Source organism: Protopterus annectens, chromosome 2.part2 (assembly GCF_019279795.1).
Source record: "Protopterus annectens isolate FY-2018-M chromosome 2.part2, PAN1.0, whole genome shotgun sequence".
Taxonomy (NCBI): Eukaryota; Metazoa; Chordata; order Ceratodontiformes; family Protopteridae; genus Protopterus; species Protopterus annectens.
This window is the reverse complement of record NC_056730.1, coordinates 443930601-443946892: the sequence shown is the minus strand read 5'-3', so window position 1 is coordinate 443946892 and position 16292 is coordinate 443930601.

Here is a 16292-nt window from a genome sequence, read left to right as displayed (position 1 = left end):
AACAAGGCAATATTCAATAACTCAGCACAGTGACTACAGAGTTCAGAATCACAGGAAATATTTTAAAACAACATCGCAGGACAGTCTCAAATAAATACAGAAAACATCTAAACTAATATTTACTATATTCCTATCTATATCTAAAATATACTATTCCCTAGTTACTATTAGCAAGGCAGAAGTGCTAAAGATGGATGTTTCCAGGTCCGAAGCAAATACAAAATGCCCAGTCTTTGAGAAAGTTCCCAAATTAATATCAAAACATTACTGCTGGGTCAGCTGGATGACATCACTATTTGTCACCTGCATTCAGTTGCCAGATTAACAGATACCAACAGAATTTTTAGCATCTGTGTGAGAGAAGTACATATCTCTTAGAAGTTTGCCTAGAACTGGAAGTTGCAAAACAGTTAAACACTTTTACATTTTAAACCTAGTAATTATTTCTGTTTCAAGACAATAGAAAGAAACTCCTAGCTCTAGACATCCTGTCTCCTTGCTGCCTTATTTTCTAACTTATTTTCTTGACATTTTGCAAGTTAACTCTGTATGTTCCAGCTTCTACCATTAAAACACACATCTGCACAGGTATATAGTTTATACACATTTCTGCTCTTTTCCATCAGGGTGCACTGTGGTTATATTCTTGATGCTCAGTGCATAACATACATTTCAACACACACTTCTGCACCAGTAGTTGAATACCTACATAAGCTATAGTGCTCTTACATCTGTAAGACAAAACTATGGATCATATTAATAGTCATAAATGACATAATTATTTACAAAATTCCAGATAGCTTGGCTGGCAGCCTCACAATATGCACAACAAAAACAAACACACATATGAATTAATCTTGGTTTTTCAGCTCCTGCTATATGACCTAACATTAGGAATTATAATTATAAACCTAGGTGTTACTTCATAATTTCCTGTAATCACATCTTCATGTACATTTTCAATGAGCTAGGCTGCATAGCATTCTGTCTGCTTCACAATCCATGTGCCTCAGTATCTTCAGAAAAAAAATGGAAACTATGAATCCAGGAATTTTATTTGATACTTAATACTTTTACCTTTCACTGAGAAAAAATAATGAAGTAGAAGTAAAACTTGAAAAGTTCAAGAATTATTTTTTAGTGGTCTGAAAAAAATCTTCATGTCTTCCTAATTTGTTTTTGGTAAGATGTCAACAATCATGGAAGTTATAGCTGCATATGTTACTGAACTAAATACTAAGATGAAAGACTGTGATTTCTGATGAGTTGCATAATTTAATAATAAGAAACAGAACAGTTGGTGGTATAAGTAATAATCAGACAAGGGATAGGCTTTTAAGAAACACATCCTCAAGTTTATCTAGAACTGTGGATGTGTGCAATGACAGGAAAATGGGAAATACATAGTACAAGGAATTAACTGCAAAAAATGGAAAATAAAATGTGAGTCAATTAATAAAGAAAAAAATAAGATGATGATAAAAATGAGCAATAACAGAAACATAATGGCAAGAAAGAGAGTCATGAGGTACTCATGAAAAATAGCACCATTAAAATTCAAGCCTCAAATAGTAGATTTGGCTCTAAGCATGAGATGAAGAAGAGAAAAGGGGTGGTTGTGTGCACTGTTTAATGGAGATGATGTAGAAGAAATAATCATTTTAAAAATATATGCAAAAGAAAAACGAGAAATCAAAAGGGGGTACATATTACTAAAGTCAAAACATGACAATGAGCAGACTACAATGGAAAATGTTGATTCTGTGAAGACTAAAAGTAAAGAGGCGGTGCATCAAGATAGTCAGAATGTGAAACAGAAGCTCAGGATAAATAGAAAGTATGCTAAATTTAAATTACACTTTGGTGCAGAGTATAATAGATTGTTAGAACATCCTTTTAAAGCAGTGATCATGAAAAGATACCATTGTGCATGTTGTTGCCTTTTTAGGAAATCAAAGCAAAACAAGGGCATTAGAGATTAATGTCATGTGAATAAAAAAACAGAACATACAGTATTCATTTTCAGGCAGGAGCAATGGATCAAAAATTATATCATCTAATATTGTGGCTCACTTAGTTTATGACAACCTGGGTGTTGTTAAACAAAGTCACTGTCTTCAGACACTGCAAGTAAAATTCAGAAATGTACAGGAACAAGCATACAATTGCACACCTACCTTAACTACAGTAGAGCCATAGAAAATGTATCTTGCATGACTATGCTGTTTTATGTATGGCTTTTGTAGATTTCCAGGGAATAGTGTACTCAAATAAGTATGCATGGTATTTGCTACATGTACTGGCTAATGTGCCAATAGCTCTCAAAGGTGGAATTGAGCAGGAATTCGTCTGAATGGACAACTTGCTTGTCATTAGGAAGAAAACAGAACTGACCAGATTGATAAATTGTATGGTTGTTGATGTAAAAGAAGACAAGATCAAGATTTACATTTAATTTGTTCTACAAAATTTGAACTTAATGACTATAACAGAGCATTATCCAGTGGTTACGACTGATGAAGTCATTTCAATTATGCTAAATGACAAGCTCTTTTCAGTACTACATGGAATATATCAATTCTAGCAGATAAGTGTAATGAAAAAAAGTTTTGAGCTTAGATCATTAAATACACTATCAGAAAAATACAAAATTTTGAAACTGATGTTTGATGTCTCACCTGTACCAGAATTATTTCAATGAAATGTTGTACAAGGATTAGGAAGTATTCTGAACATAATACATATTAAGCTGTGTCTTTCAGAACAGTGCGAACCTTGCAGCAATGGTGCCCTAGACATATCACTACAGAGGTGCACAGATCTCAAACATATTGTAACCAGAGATCACTGCACTTTCAAGAAGTACTTTAATTGCAAATTTTACAGTCCAAGGATCCATCCCCAGGAACCAGGTGTGATATCCTTGCTCCAAACTGAAGAACAGCTTCCCCCCATTGCCAGTATGTGTTGTCATATACTAAAGCTGGTCTATTGCTGCTGCTACAACACATGCTGCAGAGTGTGGATGTGCCTGCTCAGTCAGGTACATTATATAATGCTGTAGTAGCAGGTCTCTATCAATGAATGCTAATGTGGTTGGTGGTTTGAACCACAAAGGGACATTTTCCAACTAAAAGAAGGGTGAATCACTTCCAAGAAAACTGAGGACTGACATTCAACTGCATGATCACAAATGTACTCTGATGCATGCAGTGTTCTACCTGCCGAAAAGACATTCTCAGAGATTATGCAAATTCTCAGATAAATTGTTACCCCAGGTACAGACCCAACATCACTAGAGTAACCCAGCACTGTCACCATAGAATGATACAGCAATACAGTCCCTTCCTGCAGCCACTTTCCATCTGAGTAGTGTAATAGGTGTAATTCTAAAAGGATGCTGACATATGGGAGCTGAGAAACCTAATCCAACTAAAAATAAATCCACCTCAAGTGTTTGTGTGTGTGTGTGTGTGTGTGTGTGTGTGTGTGTGTGTGTGTGTGTGTGTGTGTGTGTGTGTGTGTGTGTTTCAGTATATCTTTCAGTGTTTTGCACCACCAGTGTGTACACAGATCCCAAGTTCACGTTAGTGTGTTTAAATTCACTGTCCTTATCTTACGATTCTAGAACTCAACTGCCCAGTCTATGCTGTTCATGTATTAATGTTCTCACAGAAAGATTGAGATTTCAGTTCTCCAGTTTATGCAGAGAGTTTCTACTTTGTGCACAGTGCTTTCTAGCATGTGGTCCCAATCAAAGTAAACAGTTACAGGTGGGTTTGGCATAATGGTTAAGATCTTCACCTCATAGACACATGTACAGGGTTTGAATCTGACCTTGGGTTGTTAGCAAGGCTTATAATGGCCCTTAAGGACAGAGAGCCTAGTATTCATCTATGAGTATTAGTGTACTTGAACTGTATGACATATTGAGCATGTTTAATACTCTGTGAATTTCACCATGCTAATCAGTGGTCCCTCACTCTAATGAGTACAGATATGTCCCTGAATCATACTCATGAATATATTGTACAGCAGACTGGAGCAGCTGTGCATTGCGCATGTGTCGTGGACCTCATTCGAAACACAGTGTAAAAGATTGACCATTTCAGGCAACTTCAATAACAATTGCTAGAAACAAAAAAAATCTGGTATACATATTCAGATCAAACTATCTCTGATAATTGAAGACTTATTTCATAATGATGAATATTTAGTCACTTGCATAAATTGCAAAGTTGATCACTTTTCATCATACCTGTATAGCTGAGTATTCTGAGTCAAGATCACTAACACTGAAGTCACACATAGTGCACTGCAGATATCTCTTGCTCAGGCTGTTATTAGTTTTACATGAAACTCATATTGTGTTTTCTGTGCCAACAAGACTGAAGATAAAATCCACTTTTAACGCAAAATGGAAGCCAAGCAGCTACACTTCAGTTATTAATGTTGACCTCAGCAACAGCATTTTTGCTACTTTCTATACTTAGAAACTTATTGGCTTATTAGATTGAGCTATGATTACCATATCTGGTCTCAGATGAGGAGCTGAAGGATGCTCCTATAAATGCAGTCCTGGCTAGTACCTTTTAAACATGGCATTGAGCAAACCTTTAATAATGCCCATACCTTCATATACAAACCAGTGGCACTAACTGTTGCCATCACTGCATGCAGACAGCATGATGGTTCAGTTGTTAAGCTCTGCCTTACAGATTCATAAGATAGGGTTCAAACCTGACCTGAGATCACTGACTGTGTAAAGCAAGTATACATTCCCATCCCACGTCTGTTTGAGCTTTATGTGGCCAGTCAAGATTCCTCCTACTTTTCAAAAACTCATAGATATTGAATTTAAATAAGTAAAAGAAACGTACGAGGACACAGTAAAAGCCAAGAAACGTTTTATTTAGCGTCAATCTCACTAACCATTCTGGCCAACCTTGTCCCTTGACAAGTGATCTTTTTTGGTGCAAGGGATGTCCACTTTCAAAGTGTAAAAGGGTGTTCGAGTATGTTGGTTTCCTATAAATGGTCAAAGCAAAGTTTCGCCAGAATGGTTAGTGAGATTGACATGTTTTATAAAGAAAGGGAGGTTTTATTGGGTATGTTGGTGAGAAGAGGGTACCCTGAAGAATTTGCGAGGCCGATATTAGAACAATAACTAAGAAAAGAATAACAAGTCACTTTTTTCCACTGTTGGGTTTAAATATTGATGAAGGGGTACATGTGTTAAGGTCCAGTAGTAACAATACTGGTAGTATAAGTAACAACTCTATGTAGAAAAATGCATTGACAATGACCTATCATCCACAATTTTCTTTGATTAGAGATATCTTGGTAAAAAATTGGTTCATCCTTAAAAATGAAGAACAAGTGGCAAGTAAAACAGGTGATGAACCATTAGTGGTATATAAAAAGGACACATGTTTTAAGAACATATTAGAACAGAAAAAAGAACGTGTGAAACATAGAAAGAACAGTAGGATGAACAAATGTGGACACTGTTCACAATGTAAGTTTATTTTGGAGGGGGACTGTGTTGAAATTAAAAAATATGGTGTGATAAGATACTACCATAAAAGTAATTGTGGAACCAACAATGTGGTATATGTCGCTATGTGCCAGGTTTGTTACAGATGTTACATAGAGAAGACAAAAAATACTTTCAGGACACGTATATCAGCACATGTATGACATAAATAAAGGTAATACAAATAATGCACTTGCCAAGCATTTAAATAATTTCTCCAACCACAGTTTTAAATGTACTATACTTGAACATGTGGAGTTGGATGAAAGAGTGGGACCTGCTGATTTATTTCTTGAGTACAAAGAGTTAATGTGGCAACTTAGGGTGAATGCCACTAGTCCCCCTGGGCTAAATTAAGTAGTATCCCTTACTAGTTATTTAAAACTTAAAGCTGAATTTTATTTGTGATGTCAACGTATGAATATAATATATAATATATAATATAGTCTACTTATAAGTGTTATTATGTATTTATTTATTTATTTATTATTATATTTATTGTTGTTTTAGTGTGTTAAAATCATGTGACCAGACATACAAAAATAGTAGGTTTTAAAATTTTGGAGTCTGAGGCTTTAAATAGAAGGTCTTGATGCTTAAGTGAGTGGTATTAAGTATGCAAATGCATTTTCTGATGATTATTTAATGTGTTTTGGTGGAAGATTCATTTATTCTGAAGAAGTCATAACTTATTGTTGATGAAAGCGCTAAATAAAAAGTTTCTCGGCTTTTACTACGTCCTCGTATGTTCCTTTCACTTATTTGGTTTGCTTTTCAAGAGATATTGAATTTACCCTTGTTCCCAGGGTCATGGCTGAAAAGAGTCCATAACAGACCTTTTTGCCCAGCCCAGTTAAAAATGGATAAAATAAAAAATAAAAAATTCCAGCAAAACATCGCCTGTGTTCCTTGAACAGATATCTGAATCAAACACTAATCAAGAAAAACTCCATGCTGTTAGATGCATATAGTGTTTTGTTGATTCATTATTTTCAAAGTAAGCATTCTTCATTAGATTTGTGTAGTTCAAAAATGTTTACTTAGTAAAGTGTTATTTAAGTCAAGCAGTCTGGAGTTATCATTGTTTTTTGTTAAATAATAAAAAAGACATTTTGTAGTCCAGTGGGCTAGTCAGACACCTGTCCTGCTGCAGAAGCTTGTGCTCCTCTGAGGAGTTCTAATCTTTTTCCCTGGCCTCCCCTTCCAAACAAAAAAATGGCACCACACTGTTGTGCACATTTGCCCAACCCTGTGCAAACATAAATATTAAACAAATTCTGGTTCTTGAATGTATTTCCAGGAAGAAAAGCTTTAGGCCAAGGTATTTTTATGTGGTTACATGATTACACAAACTACATTGCTTTTTGTTCATCAGTAATTTCACTCTATCATTGTATGATACTTGGGGGTTATAATTATATGGAGTGCATTGCTAATTCTCCATGAAAGGAAGCCTCTGTGCTTTCTTGCACATCTACAGCAAGAGTCCAAACTGTCCTTTGCTTTAGATAGCATACTGCTACAGGCACTTACATCACGCATTGTTCCATTCCTGACTCCCATGGTTTCTCAAGCAGTGCAGACTAATGAGGAACCATGGTGGTCTTCTCCTGATTCTACATCACAATTTCACCTTCATATGCTGAAATACTTTGAAATACTTACAAAGAAATGGCATTACCCTTTGAAGTAAATGAGCCTTTCCAGCATGCTAAGGAACACTGAACAGCCAAAATACCGAATGGCATTTCAAAGAATACAAAAGACTGAAGTACACTTTGTTGAAAAACTCAGTTGATGCTCTGTACAGAAGGGCAAGCACCTCTTCATTCCCCATGTGGGGGGGGCTGCACCCCCACCCCCTGATTATTATATCTTCCAACTGTGAGACTGCACTATAGTATGGAAAAGGGAAACCACCAATCCCCACTGTACTACAGTCTTCTTGGCATTTTCAGTTTCATCCTTTTGTGTTAATCATAATGCTGTTTGGCGTTTCTGCCTTTTGGCATTCTCAATGTTACATAGCATGCCGTGGTTGTACGTCTAATATACAGATGATGCTGTAGAGTAACAGACTTCATGGAATGTTAATGGCTGTAGAACATGCGTGGCCACCTTCTGATTATGCCTGGAATAAGTAACGGGATTCATTAACACAGAGGTTTTTCTGAATCCCATTATTTATCCCAGCTGTATTATTCACCAAATCAAGTGACAATCCTGACATTACCTCTGGTATTAGTTAGGTGTACCCTGCCCTAGTATGACATTATAATAGGGGTGGGAGAATCAGATCAAGCTACTAGCTTTGGGATAGCATTGCATGGTGGCAGAGGCCCTCTACAATGCTACTCCACAGCTTTTGGAATCAGGATTCAAGTTCTGGTTTAGGCTGTATTCAACTGTTTATTTATTTTAACAGTTTTCTTCTATCACTTTTCTTTTTCTTCTCAGTATGTATGAAACTTATACAGGAACCAAATGGAAGAGATTTTAGTGGGAATTTATAAAAGAAACGCAACTTTTTTTCATACATAATGTTTCACCTCTCTCTACCTCTCTTCTATAACATAAAGTGTTAAATGAAGACTTAATTTCTGGGTGTTTTTATTTATTTATTTTTTGTATAGCTTTATTTTATCAAAGTCATTTCATAACATGAAAAGAACTGCCAGCATACTCGACTGTCCAAATTTTTGCTTTACATTTTTGATCTGTTCTTCATAAAATTTGTGATTTTCTGGCAAATCACCGTGGACTGAAGTCACTAAATACTGTTAGATATTTCAGTTCAGATTTCATATCCTTCAGAAAAATGCATGCTAAATCAAAACCTGTTATTCTAGCAGCTTTCTAAGTTTATAAGAGCAATATTTAAAATCTCATTTTGAAGGTCTTTGTCCACACAATATTTTATGCTTTGTCCAGCTTTGTTGTACTAAAAGGTAGAGTGGCATGCTCACCAGTCACAAGGAAAGGTTACAGTTATATAATCAAGTGTACCATGTTGTACTGTTCTTAAACACATTAACTCAATCTAATCTAAGAGCTTCATATAGATTTCAAATATGTGACCATATGTCTGCAGCAGACATTAAACATTTAATGACTGCCCTTTATCTATTTTTTCATTATTTTTGACATAACTTGCTAATGTAGTTTTGAAATATTTTCTAGTGCATAAAAGAACACAAATGTTAAACTTAGCTCATTTAATCAAATATAAGAAAAAGATAGATAATTGAGTTTAGTGCATTATCTTGTTTATGAAGCTTCGACTATGTGTTTCCAAAAGTTGCATTTCCCTAAAATGAAACATTTTCTTTCCTGTTAAAGAATCACGTTAAACGCATGCTCTAAAATATTTTCTCTTTGTCTCTTTAGCTTAAGCATTCTTAATAAAAATGGTCCTTTACAGAAATACAATGAGGCAATAATTAGATCTCACTCATTAAGATTATGTCATCAGCATACTATGTTCATCACTGATAAGAAAGCAGGCAATGAAAGCCTGTGCATGGGTGCCTTCTCTCTTGGTAAGTCAATACACTTCCTTTAATTGAAACGGTATCTTATTACACATGTTTCTGATATCGATATGTCAACATTAATGTTCAGTTGCCAAATCATTTTAAATTAACTTTTTTTTAAGAAAGGTGAATGCATTAGTGGGAGACATTATTGCAGCTGTATTTCTTGGCAAGTAAATGACCCATAAAATGTTCTCTGTAACTTGTTTCATGTGCAGATGGATGAATACATTCATTATCTGGCAGAAGTTGTTATTGTGTGGCACTACAAATTCAGTAAATGAAGTTTAGTGAAAATAAGTTAATATAGTAAAAAGTGGAAACAGATTAGAGTTTGAATATACACAATAAGTACAAGCAGCCCTAAGCATACAGCCCTTCAGCTGACAACTTTGCTTTGCCTAGTGGTATGAAATGTAAAACTATTAGACATAGCATTACTGATTACCTTGAAGCAAGCTTATCTATTCTCAGCATTAACTCCTATTTCTTCAGCTCACCCCAACAATCAAATATAATTTTCTAATCTGTAGGAAAATGTGTAACAAACTCTAAAAGTGAGTTTTGAACATGTCATATCTTTAAGAATGCATTCATTAATTAAGTTTTCCATCTCTCAGCTATACAGTGTTTGGCTCAATCCTGAACTCTAGTTATGATCTGTGTGGCTTTTTCCCAAGTTGTCCCCCTTCCAGAAACATGCATGGCAGTTGTCTGCTTTAACTTGCTACTATATATTCTGCTTTAACTTTGCCATTGTTTCACAGATAATAGTTTAAAAGGTCCACAGAGTATAGTTCATTCAACCTGTCAATAAACAGAAGAAAAATGTTGGGGAAGTGAAACTGAAATAAACATGTAATAGTAGTTTAAAACATCTACAATGATATTGGCTTTGTGGGGATATCACCCCCTATCACAAGCCTTCTACCTTTCATTCTGGTGAAGGTGTTTTTTTTTTTTTTTTAGTAATATGTATTACTCATTGTTCTTTATCAATGCCCCCTCTGCATTAACCAATCACAGGACAGTTTGTAGCAGACATCCATTTTATCCCCAGTATCCAGGCATATATCAGACTATTGCACTTTTTTCATGCTCTGTATAACTGAGTGCTTGTCTCTCACTTTATAGCATGCAGTTCTTCAAGCTCACAATAGCACTAATGCAGTAGGCTACACTACCCCTACCCATGTGGAAACCACTTACATCTACAATGTGGACTTAGTGTCTTTCATTTCTGAGTTTTTTCAATTGTTGATTCAGTGGTGATAAATATGTCCAACTGCATTGTAACTTTTTGTTTTTTTTTTCCTCCTATTTTTCTTTTAATTTTCCTTGTCAGTTAATTTTTATCCCACCATTTTGTTTCTTACAATGGTTAACCTTTAGGTCACCATTACAAGATTGCTAGTCACATCACATCATTTATTTGAACAAATAGGGCTTGGTAATGTACAATATGTCTAACATGTTCATGCCTGTAGTGAAAAAAAACATAAAGCACATAAAAATATTACAGTAAATGCAATATGTGCAATAATTTTACTGTAATCTGTAGAGGTGAATAACTGCCTTCTATATGCATTTCATGAGACAGCTACTCAAGCAACTATATAAACTGAAATAAGACAAGGCCCACTGACTTATTATGTATTATACACTTAATAATATAATGACCATTAAAACCAAATTTAAATAGAAATATCTTCTCAAGCTAAGGACAAACAAAAAGCTTTCTTCAGTTATGTCCACAATCATAATGGCAACACCAAAAAATATGTTGATGTAAAGGTGAATAGAACAACCTATATAGAGCCAGTGGGTATAGCAAATCTACTGATAAATTTAGTTCCAATTTTACCCCCATCACCCCCAGTTACCCCCACCCCCAGGAAATACCAACAATCATTTTTCTACTAATAATCACTAGGGTGCAGGTCCTTACTGTGCTCTCTTAAGGCCAGCATCACTGCTTCAATGGACCCTAATAATATTCCAGGAGCCCTCTTTTTTTAATTTTTCTAAGTATTTTGGGTTTCTATTACCATGACAGGAATGGACCCTATTCCTAAATCAAAGTATCATCAAAGTTCATGAAATTAGTATTGTTTCAATCTTTGATGTTAGCCAGAAGTGCTCTTTGCAGCACCCACAATGTGTCCAGTAATGACTTCTGCAATTCATATGGCATTACATGTATCGGTAGCATATCTAAGTATGACTGTAAATTCTTTTTTATAAGACCTATTGCTCCTGCTGCTACTGTAGGCATTGCCTGGGTATCATTCCTCTGGAGTAGCATGAAACATGACCTGTCAGGCCCACAAAAATCTCTGTTTAATGTTTAACCATATACTCCAGACAAGCTTTGTGCCAAATGAGTGGAGGACTGCAGTGGTTATTCTTCTGCACAAAAAGGGGTGTTGGGCTTTCCACAGACCTGGACAACTAGAGGCCCATAAGTCTGACTAGTCTGATATGTCAAAGCCAAAGGGAAAAAGGTCACACAGACAAACCATTCAGTAAAAACTGCAGTAAAGACCCAGCCAAACTAGAGTCTTCTCTGTAGTACCTTAAACTTCCCATAAGAGGCCCATGGAATATATGCAAATGACCCCTTAAGGACATACAGTATTTCAGCTACATGGCTTCTAAATATCCCAAATGATTTATGCCTTTATTATGACTTGAAGGCCAATAAAGCCAAACTCCACAATGCTATGGAAATAATTAACATAGATCTGATAAACAATGACATAGGAAGCCTTCGAAAGACATTGGACCCTACTCAGTTTGTTTTTTTTTAATGGCAGGTCATGCCTGCATAACCAGCTACATTCCTCCTAGAAGGTCATTGAAGCTATGGATGAAGGCAAAACAGCACACACTGCCTACCTCAACCTGACCAAGGTGTTCAACACAATACTTCACTTGGACATTGTAGATCCACCCATCCACAATCCCTTTTTACATGGGGTCAGGGTGTCACTTCAACAGTGGGAATCATCTAGAGCCAAGGATTATACCACCAGGTGGCTAGCCCTGACACAGTTTTTGAGCATTGTAGTTAACCTTACAAAATTAGACATAAATCTATGTGTCACCCAATAGATAACCATTTGTCTTATTGATAGTACACAAAAAGTTAGGACAGGAGAATACACCTCCATAAAGAGGCTAGTCACTAGCAGAGTTCCACAAGGATCTGTACTAGGGCTTCTTGTTTTTGGCACTTACTTCTCTGAAGTCAAGGCAAAAGTCAAGGCTCTCTAGCTGACCAAGTTTGCAGACAGCAACAAACTGGCCATGGTCACTGAATCCCCTAAAGACATAGATTCATTTTAAAGGGACCTGATACAGACAAGCAGCTAGTGCCATAGCAATGGACTAAAACTTAATGCAAAAAATGCATAATCGTACCCTTTGGAAAGATGGCCACCACTGGAAATTGCCACATTGATAATACACCCCTAAAAGTAGACATAGTGGTCAGGGATCTGGCAAAACATGTTGGCAGTAACCTGACATTTGACCACCGCATGTCTACTGTTGTGAGAAAATCATTCTACATTGCACAACTCATAAGTAAGATCATGGCATCCAGGTCCAAGGAAGTCATTGTTCTTCTGCACTCATCTGTCATCAGACCAATCATTGAGTACAACACACCCTTTTGCATGTACCTGACAAGGCATTTTCAACAGCTTGAGAGACCACAGAGGTTCTCACAAAAATAATTCAGGGAATAAACAGGTCCTATGTAGACTGTCTCTTAGCCCTATCCCTGTACACAGTCACCTACAGACTGTTGCTTAGCAACTTATGCCTAGCCTACAAGGCGTTCTCTGAAGGTGTGCTGATGAAGATGTTGCACATCCAAAAAACAAATACCACCCGAAACATTGAGTCTAAGGACTTAAACTTCATCTGGTACATAAAGAGGACATGATGGAGGAGCAGGAATGTGTCTCAAAATTATCCTTTCTCTGGAACAGGCATCCCTTCCTTCTGAAGCAAAGCTCATCCCTAACCCTGTTCAAACATAACTTAGACCAATGGATGGGAAAATCACAAATTTACCCCTGGTTCGGTACATATGTTCATAATGAACAGAGGCAGCCTGTGAGCATTTGATATGTGCAAGCCTAAATTATAAATATTAAAATTCCTTGGGGTACTGACACATCTTGGCAATATTTTGATAAATTTGGGGCAATCTTGTCTAGGCCAGAAATGACTCTTGGGCTGATAGCCTAGTAATGACCTATGAACCGATAAGAAAAAAATAGCGACATATATAATAATCTAGATGTGAATACATTTTTGAGATGTTCAGTCTCATCATTTCAGAATTCACTAAAGTGGGTACCACCATTTCAAATGGTTACTGGTGAAACATACCTTACAATGACAACCGTTTGATCCACTTCATCCTTCGGCTCTCCCTTATCAGGTCATACAATACTGAACTGATTCAACACAGCAGTTTGATAGACATTGTTTTTCATGATCTCATTTTTCTTTTGTTTGCGAACTGCATATCAGAAAGCATTTTCAATTATGTTAATTCACATGTGGAAACCCAACAGGGCTGTTGTTTGTGTTGTTGATAATCTGTTAACCATTTAGAGTATGGATCATGCATTTCCTTACTCTCAAGTGATGGTACGTTCAGGATCTGTGCAAGTAAAGATGAGAAGTTTCACATTTTCAGTGTATCTGGAGTAGGATTCCCTTTATTATTCTGAAATCTCTAGAAAAATGCAGATTTCTTGACACATGATCAGTGCTTCATTAAGCTGTCCATGTCATCTCTTCCAGACCTTTGACAGACTGTACAACCCAACCTCACTGAAAGTTCAGTGCCCTTTAACTGCAGTACAGCCTTAGCACCTGCATATTTTTTTGAGCATAAGATTACATTATTAAGCACATCCTTCATGTGGACACCTCACAAGACAAAACAATGATTTCAGCCATAGCTGTTTCAGACTATTATTGGTTACACTGTTTTTTAGATGGTCATGCTGATCATTTCACTTTTAAGTCCAACTGCATGTGTTTCCACGTTAGTCACGTTGTCTGGAATCTCAAAGTTCAGTTAGTTTCATTTATTTTCCAGACTGAGCATTTCTCATCAGGGATAGGGTTGTTTTCATCTGCATTTCATAAGCTCATAATCACTATTGCTCACTAAGAAATTATATTTGATATGTGTGATCAGGAAATTACTGGCAAGTTGCTAATCTTTCTTTTTCAAACAACATCATAATAAAACAGAGTTAATATTTACCTTTCCCCCATTTTAACTATCATGGTCTCTTGCATCTTTATCAGTCGGAATTTAGATGTAGCCATAGCACTGAGGGATCCCTACTCCAGATTATGAGCAATGTTTTGATGGGAAATGGTAAATACTTGTATTCTGTTTTTATCCTTATTGCTCTCTCAGCTAAATTTGGCATAATTAACCACGGAGTCCTCATTGGGCATTTGTGACTTTACTGTCTTTTAGCAAGTACAGTCCTTGAGTGATTTACATTTGAATTCTTGACATACAGTCAACAATTTATATCTAGTTTAAATTTGCATTTGCTTCATTTACACAGTTCTATCATATAATGGTATTCAGTATTTGGCTTTGTAAATATTCAGAATTTGGCAGCTAAACTGTAAATATACTTTAAGCGTAAAGGTTACAAAAACAGTAAGGGTGCTAAGCTATGTTTTACTCAGAGACTTATGTGAGAGCAGTCACTTTAGATCATGCACCTTACAAAAGCATTGACTTTCTTTAAAGTCTAATGCCCCAATTAATATATGCTGGACCCAGTCTCTCAAAGAAGAGAAGTTGGGTACAGTGTCATACTCAAAACATATTAATATGCATTTTACTCAAACAAAAGAAAATAGATACAGTGTCACAATGAACCATATTAATATGCACTGTATGTGTTATAAAGCAACACTTTGTGTGATTTATTTTTTGTGCACATTGAATTCTCAGTTATCTATGGCCTGAACAGAACAATAAGGTATGCATGGAATTACCTGTGCTTCACTCCCAAAGCCTTACAATAACTCTCATTCAAAATATTGTACATCAGTACCCAGGTTAAACACAATGCTCTCTTTATTAATCAACATCGTTTTCTGGCCAGTATTTTCCTTTGCTACAAAACATATTAATTTTCCTACCTTTGATGAGAACTTTTTCTTTACTTTACAAAAATTAGTCATGGCAACAAAAAGTTTCCATTCAAATTATGTACTTACACTTTTCATAAGAAGTCTATTCAGTATTTTTGTCAGCTACTTGTAAAACACATGCTAAATGCACTTTTCTGTCTAGATTTACAAATTTTAGCAGACTAACCAAATTTTCCAGTTTCTGCAAACAGCCCTGCTTTTAAAACCTCCCTTTGACACTTTTTCCAAATTTGTACTACACATTTTTCTCTTTACTTTTATCTTTAACTGCACGTATGTCAGTTCTCTAGCTCCACATATATCCATTGTTTATTGCAATGTCAGACATTTTCTGTAGGTTCATACATTGCTAATAGACAATAGCCTAATTAAATCATTTGAAGCCTAACTACTACACTCCTACTGGCATACCCAACTATTTGATCTCTCTGTCTATAACAGATAGTTGGGCCAAGCCTGGGGAAGATTTGAGGTCTCCCATCCATTCTGGTAAGTTAGAGCTGGCAACTGTGAGTGAATCACTTTGTTTTATAAGAAACTGGAGATGTTTCCAGTGATGGGGGACTCTTTGGGACAGATATGTGTCTCACCAACAAGCCTTATTATTTATTCTGCAATATATATTTAATTTCATCGATCTTTTATTTATGAAACTGTGAATCTTGTAGATACATAGTAGATCAAGAAGGACTGGGTCATTTATAGATTTGTAGGCCAGGCACAGAGCATATAAGAGTCTGTAACACACATAAAAGACAGTTGGGTTCTTAGATACTCTGAGTAATGTATGGAGTTCATGGCCAAGACTCTTTTGGTGTGAAACCTCTGCAGTTTCTCAAGTTGGGCTAGGTGGTTGGACAGATATATGCCTAAGGATTCATTGCATTCTAGTACAGACCAGATGAACGATGAGAAAAGGAGAATGATTGCATTTTGGAATATATGTGACCCTTAGTTTATCTGCAAAGTAAAGGAAGCCAAATGATATATAAATTGGCATTTTTTTGTGG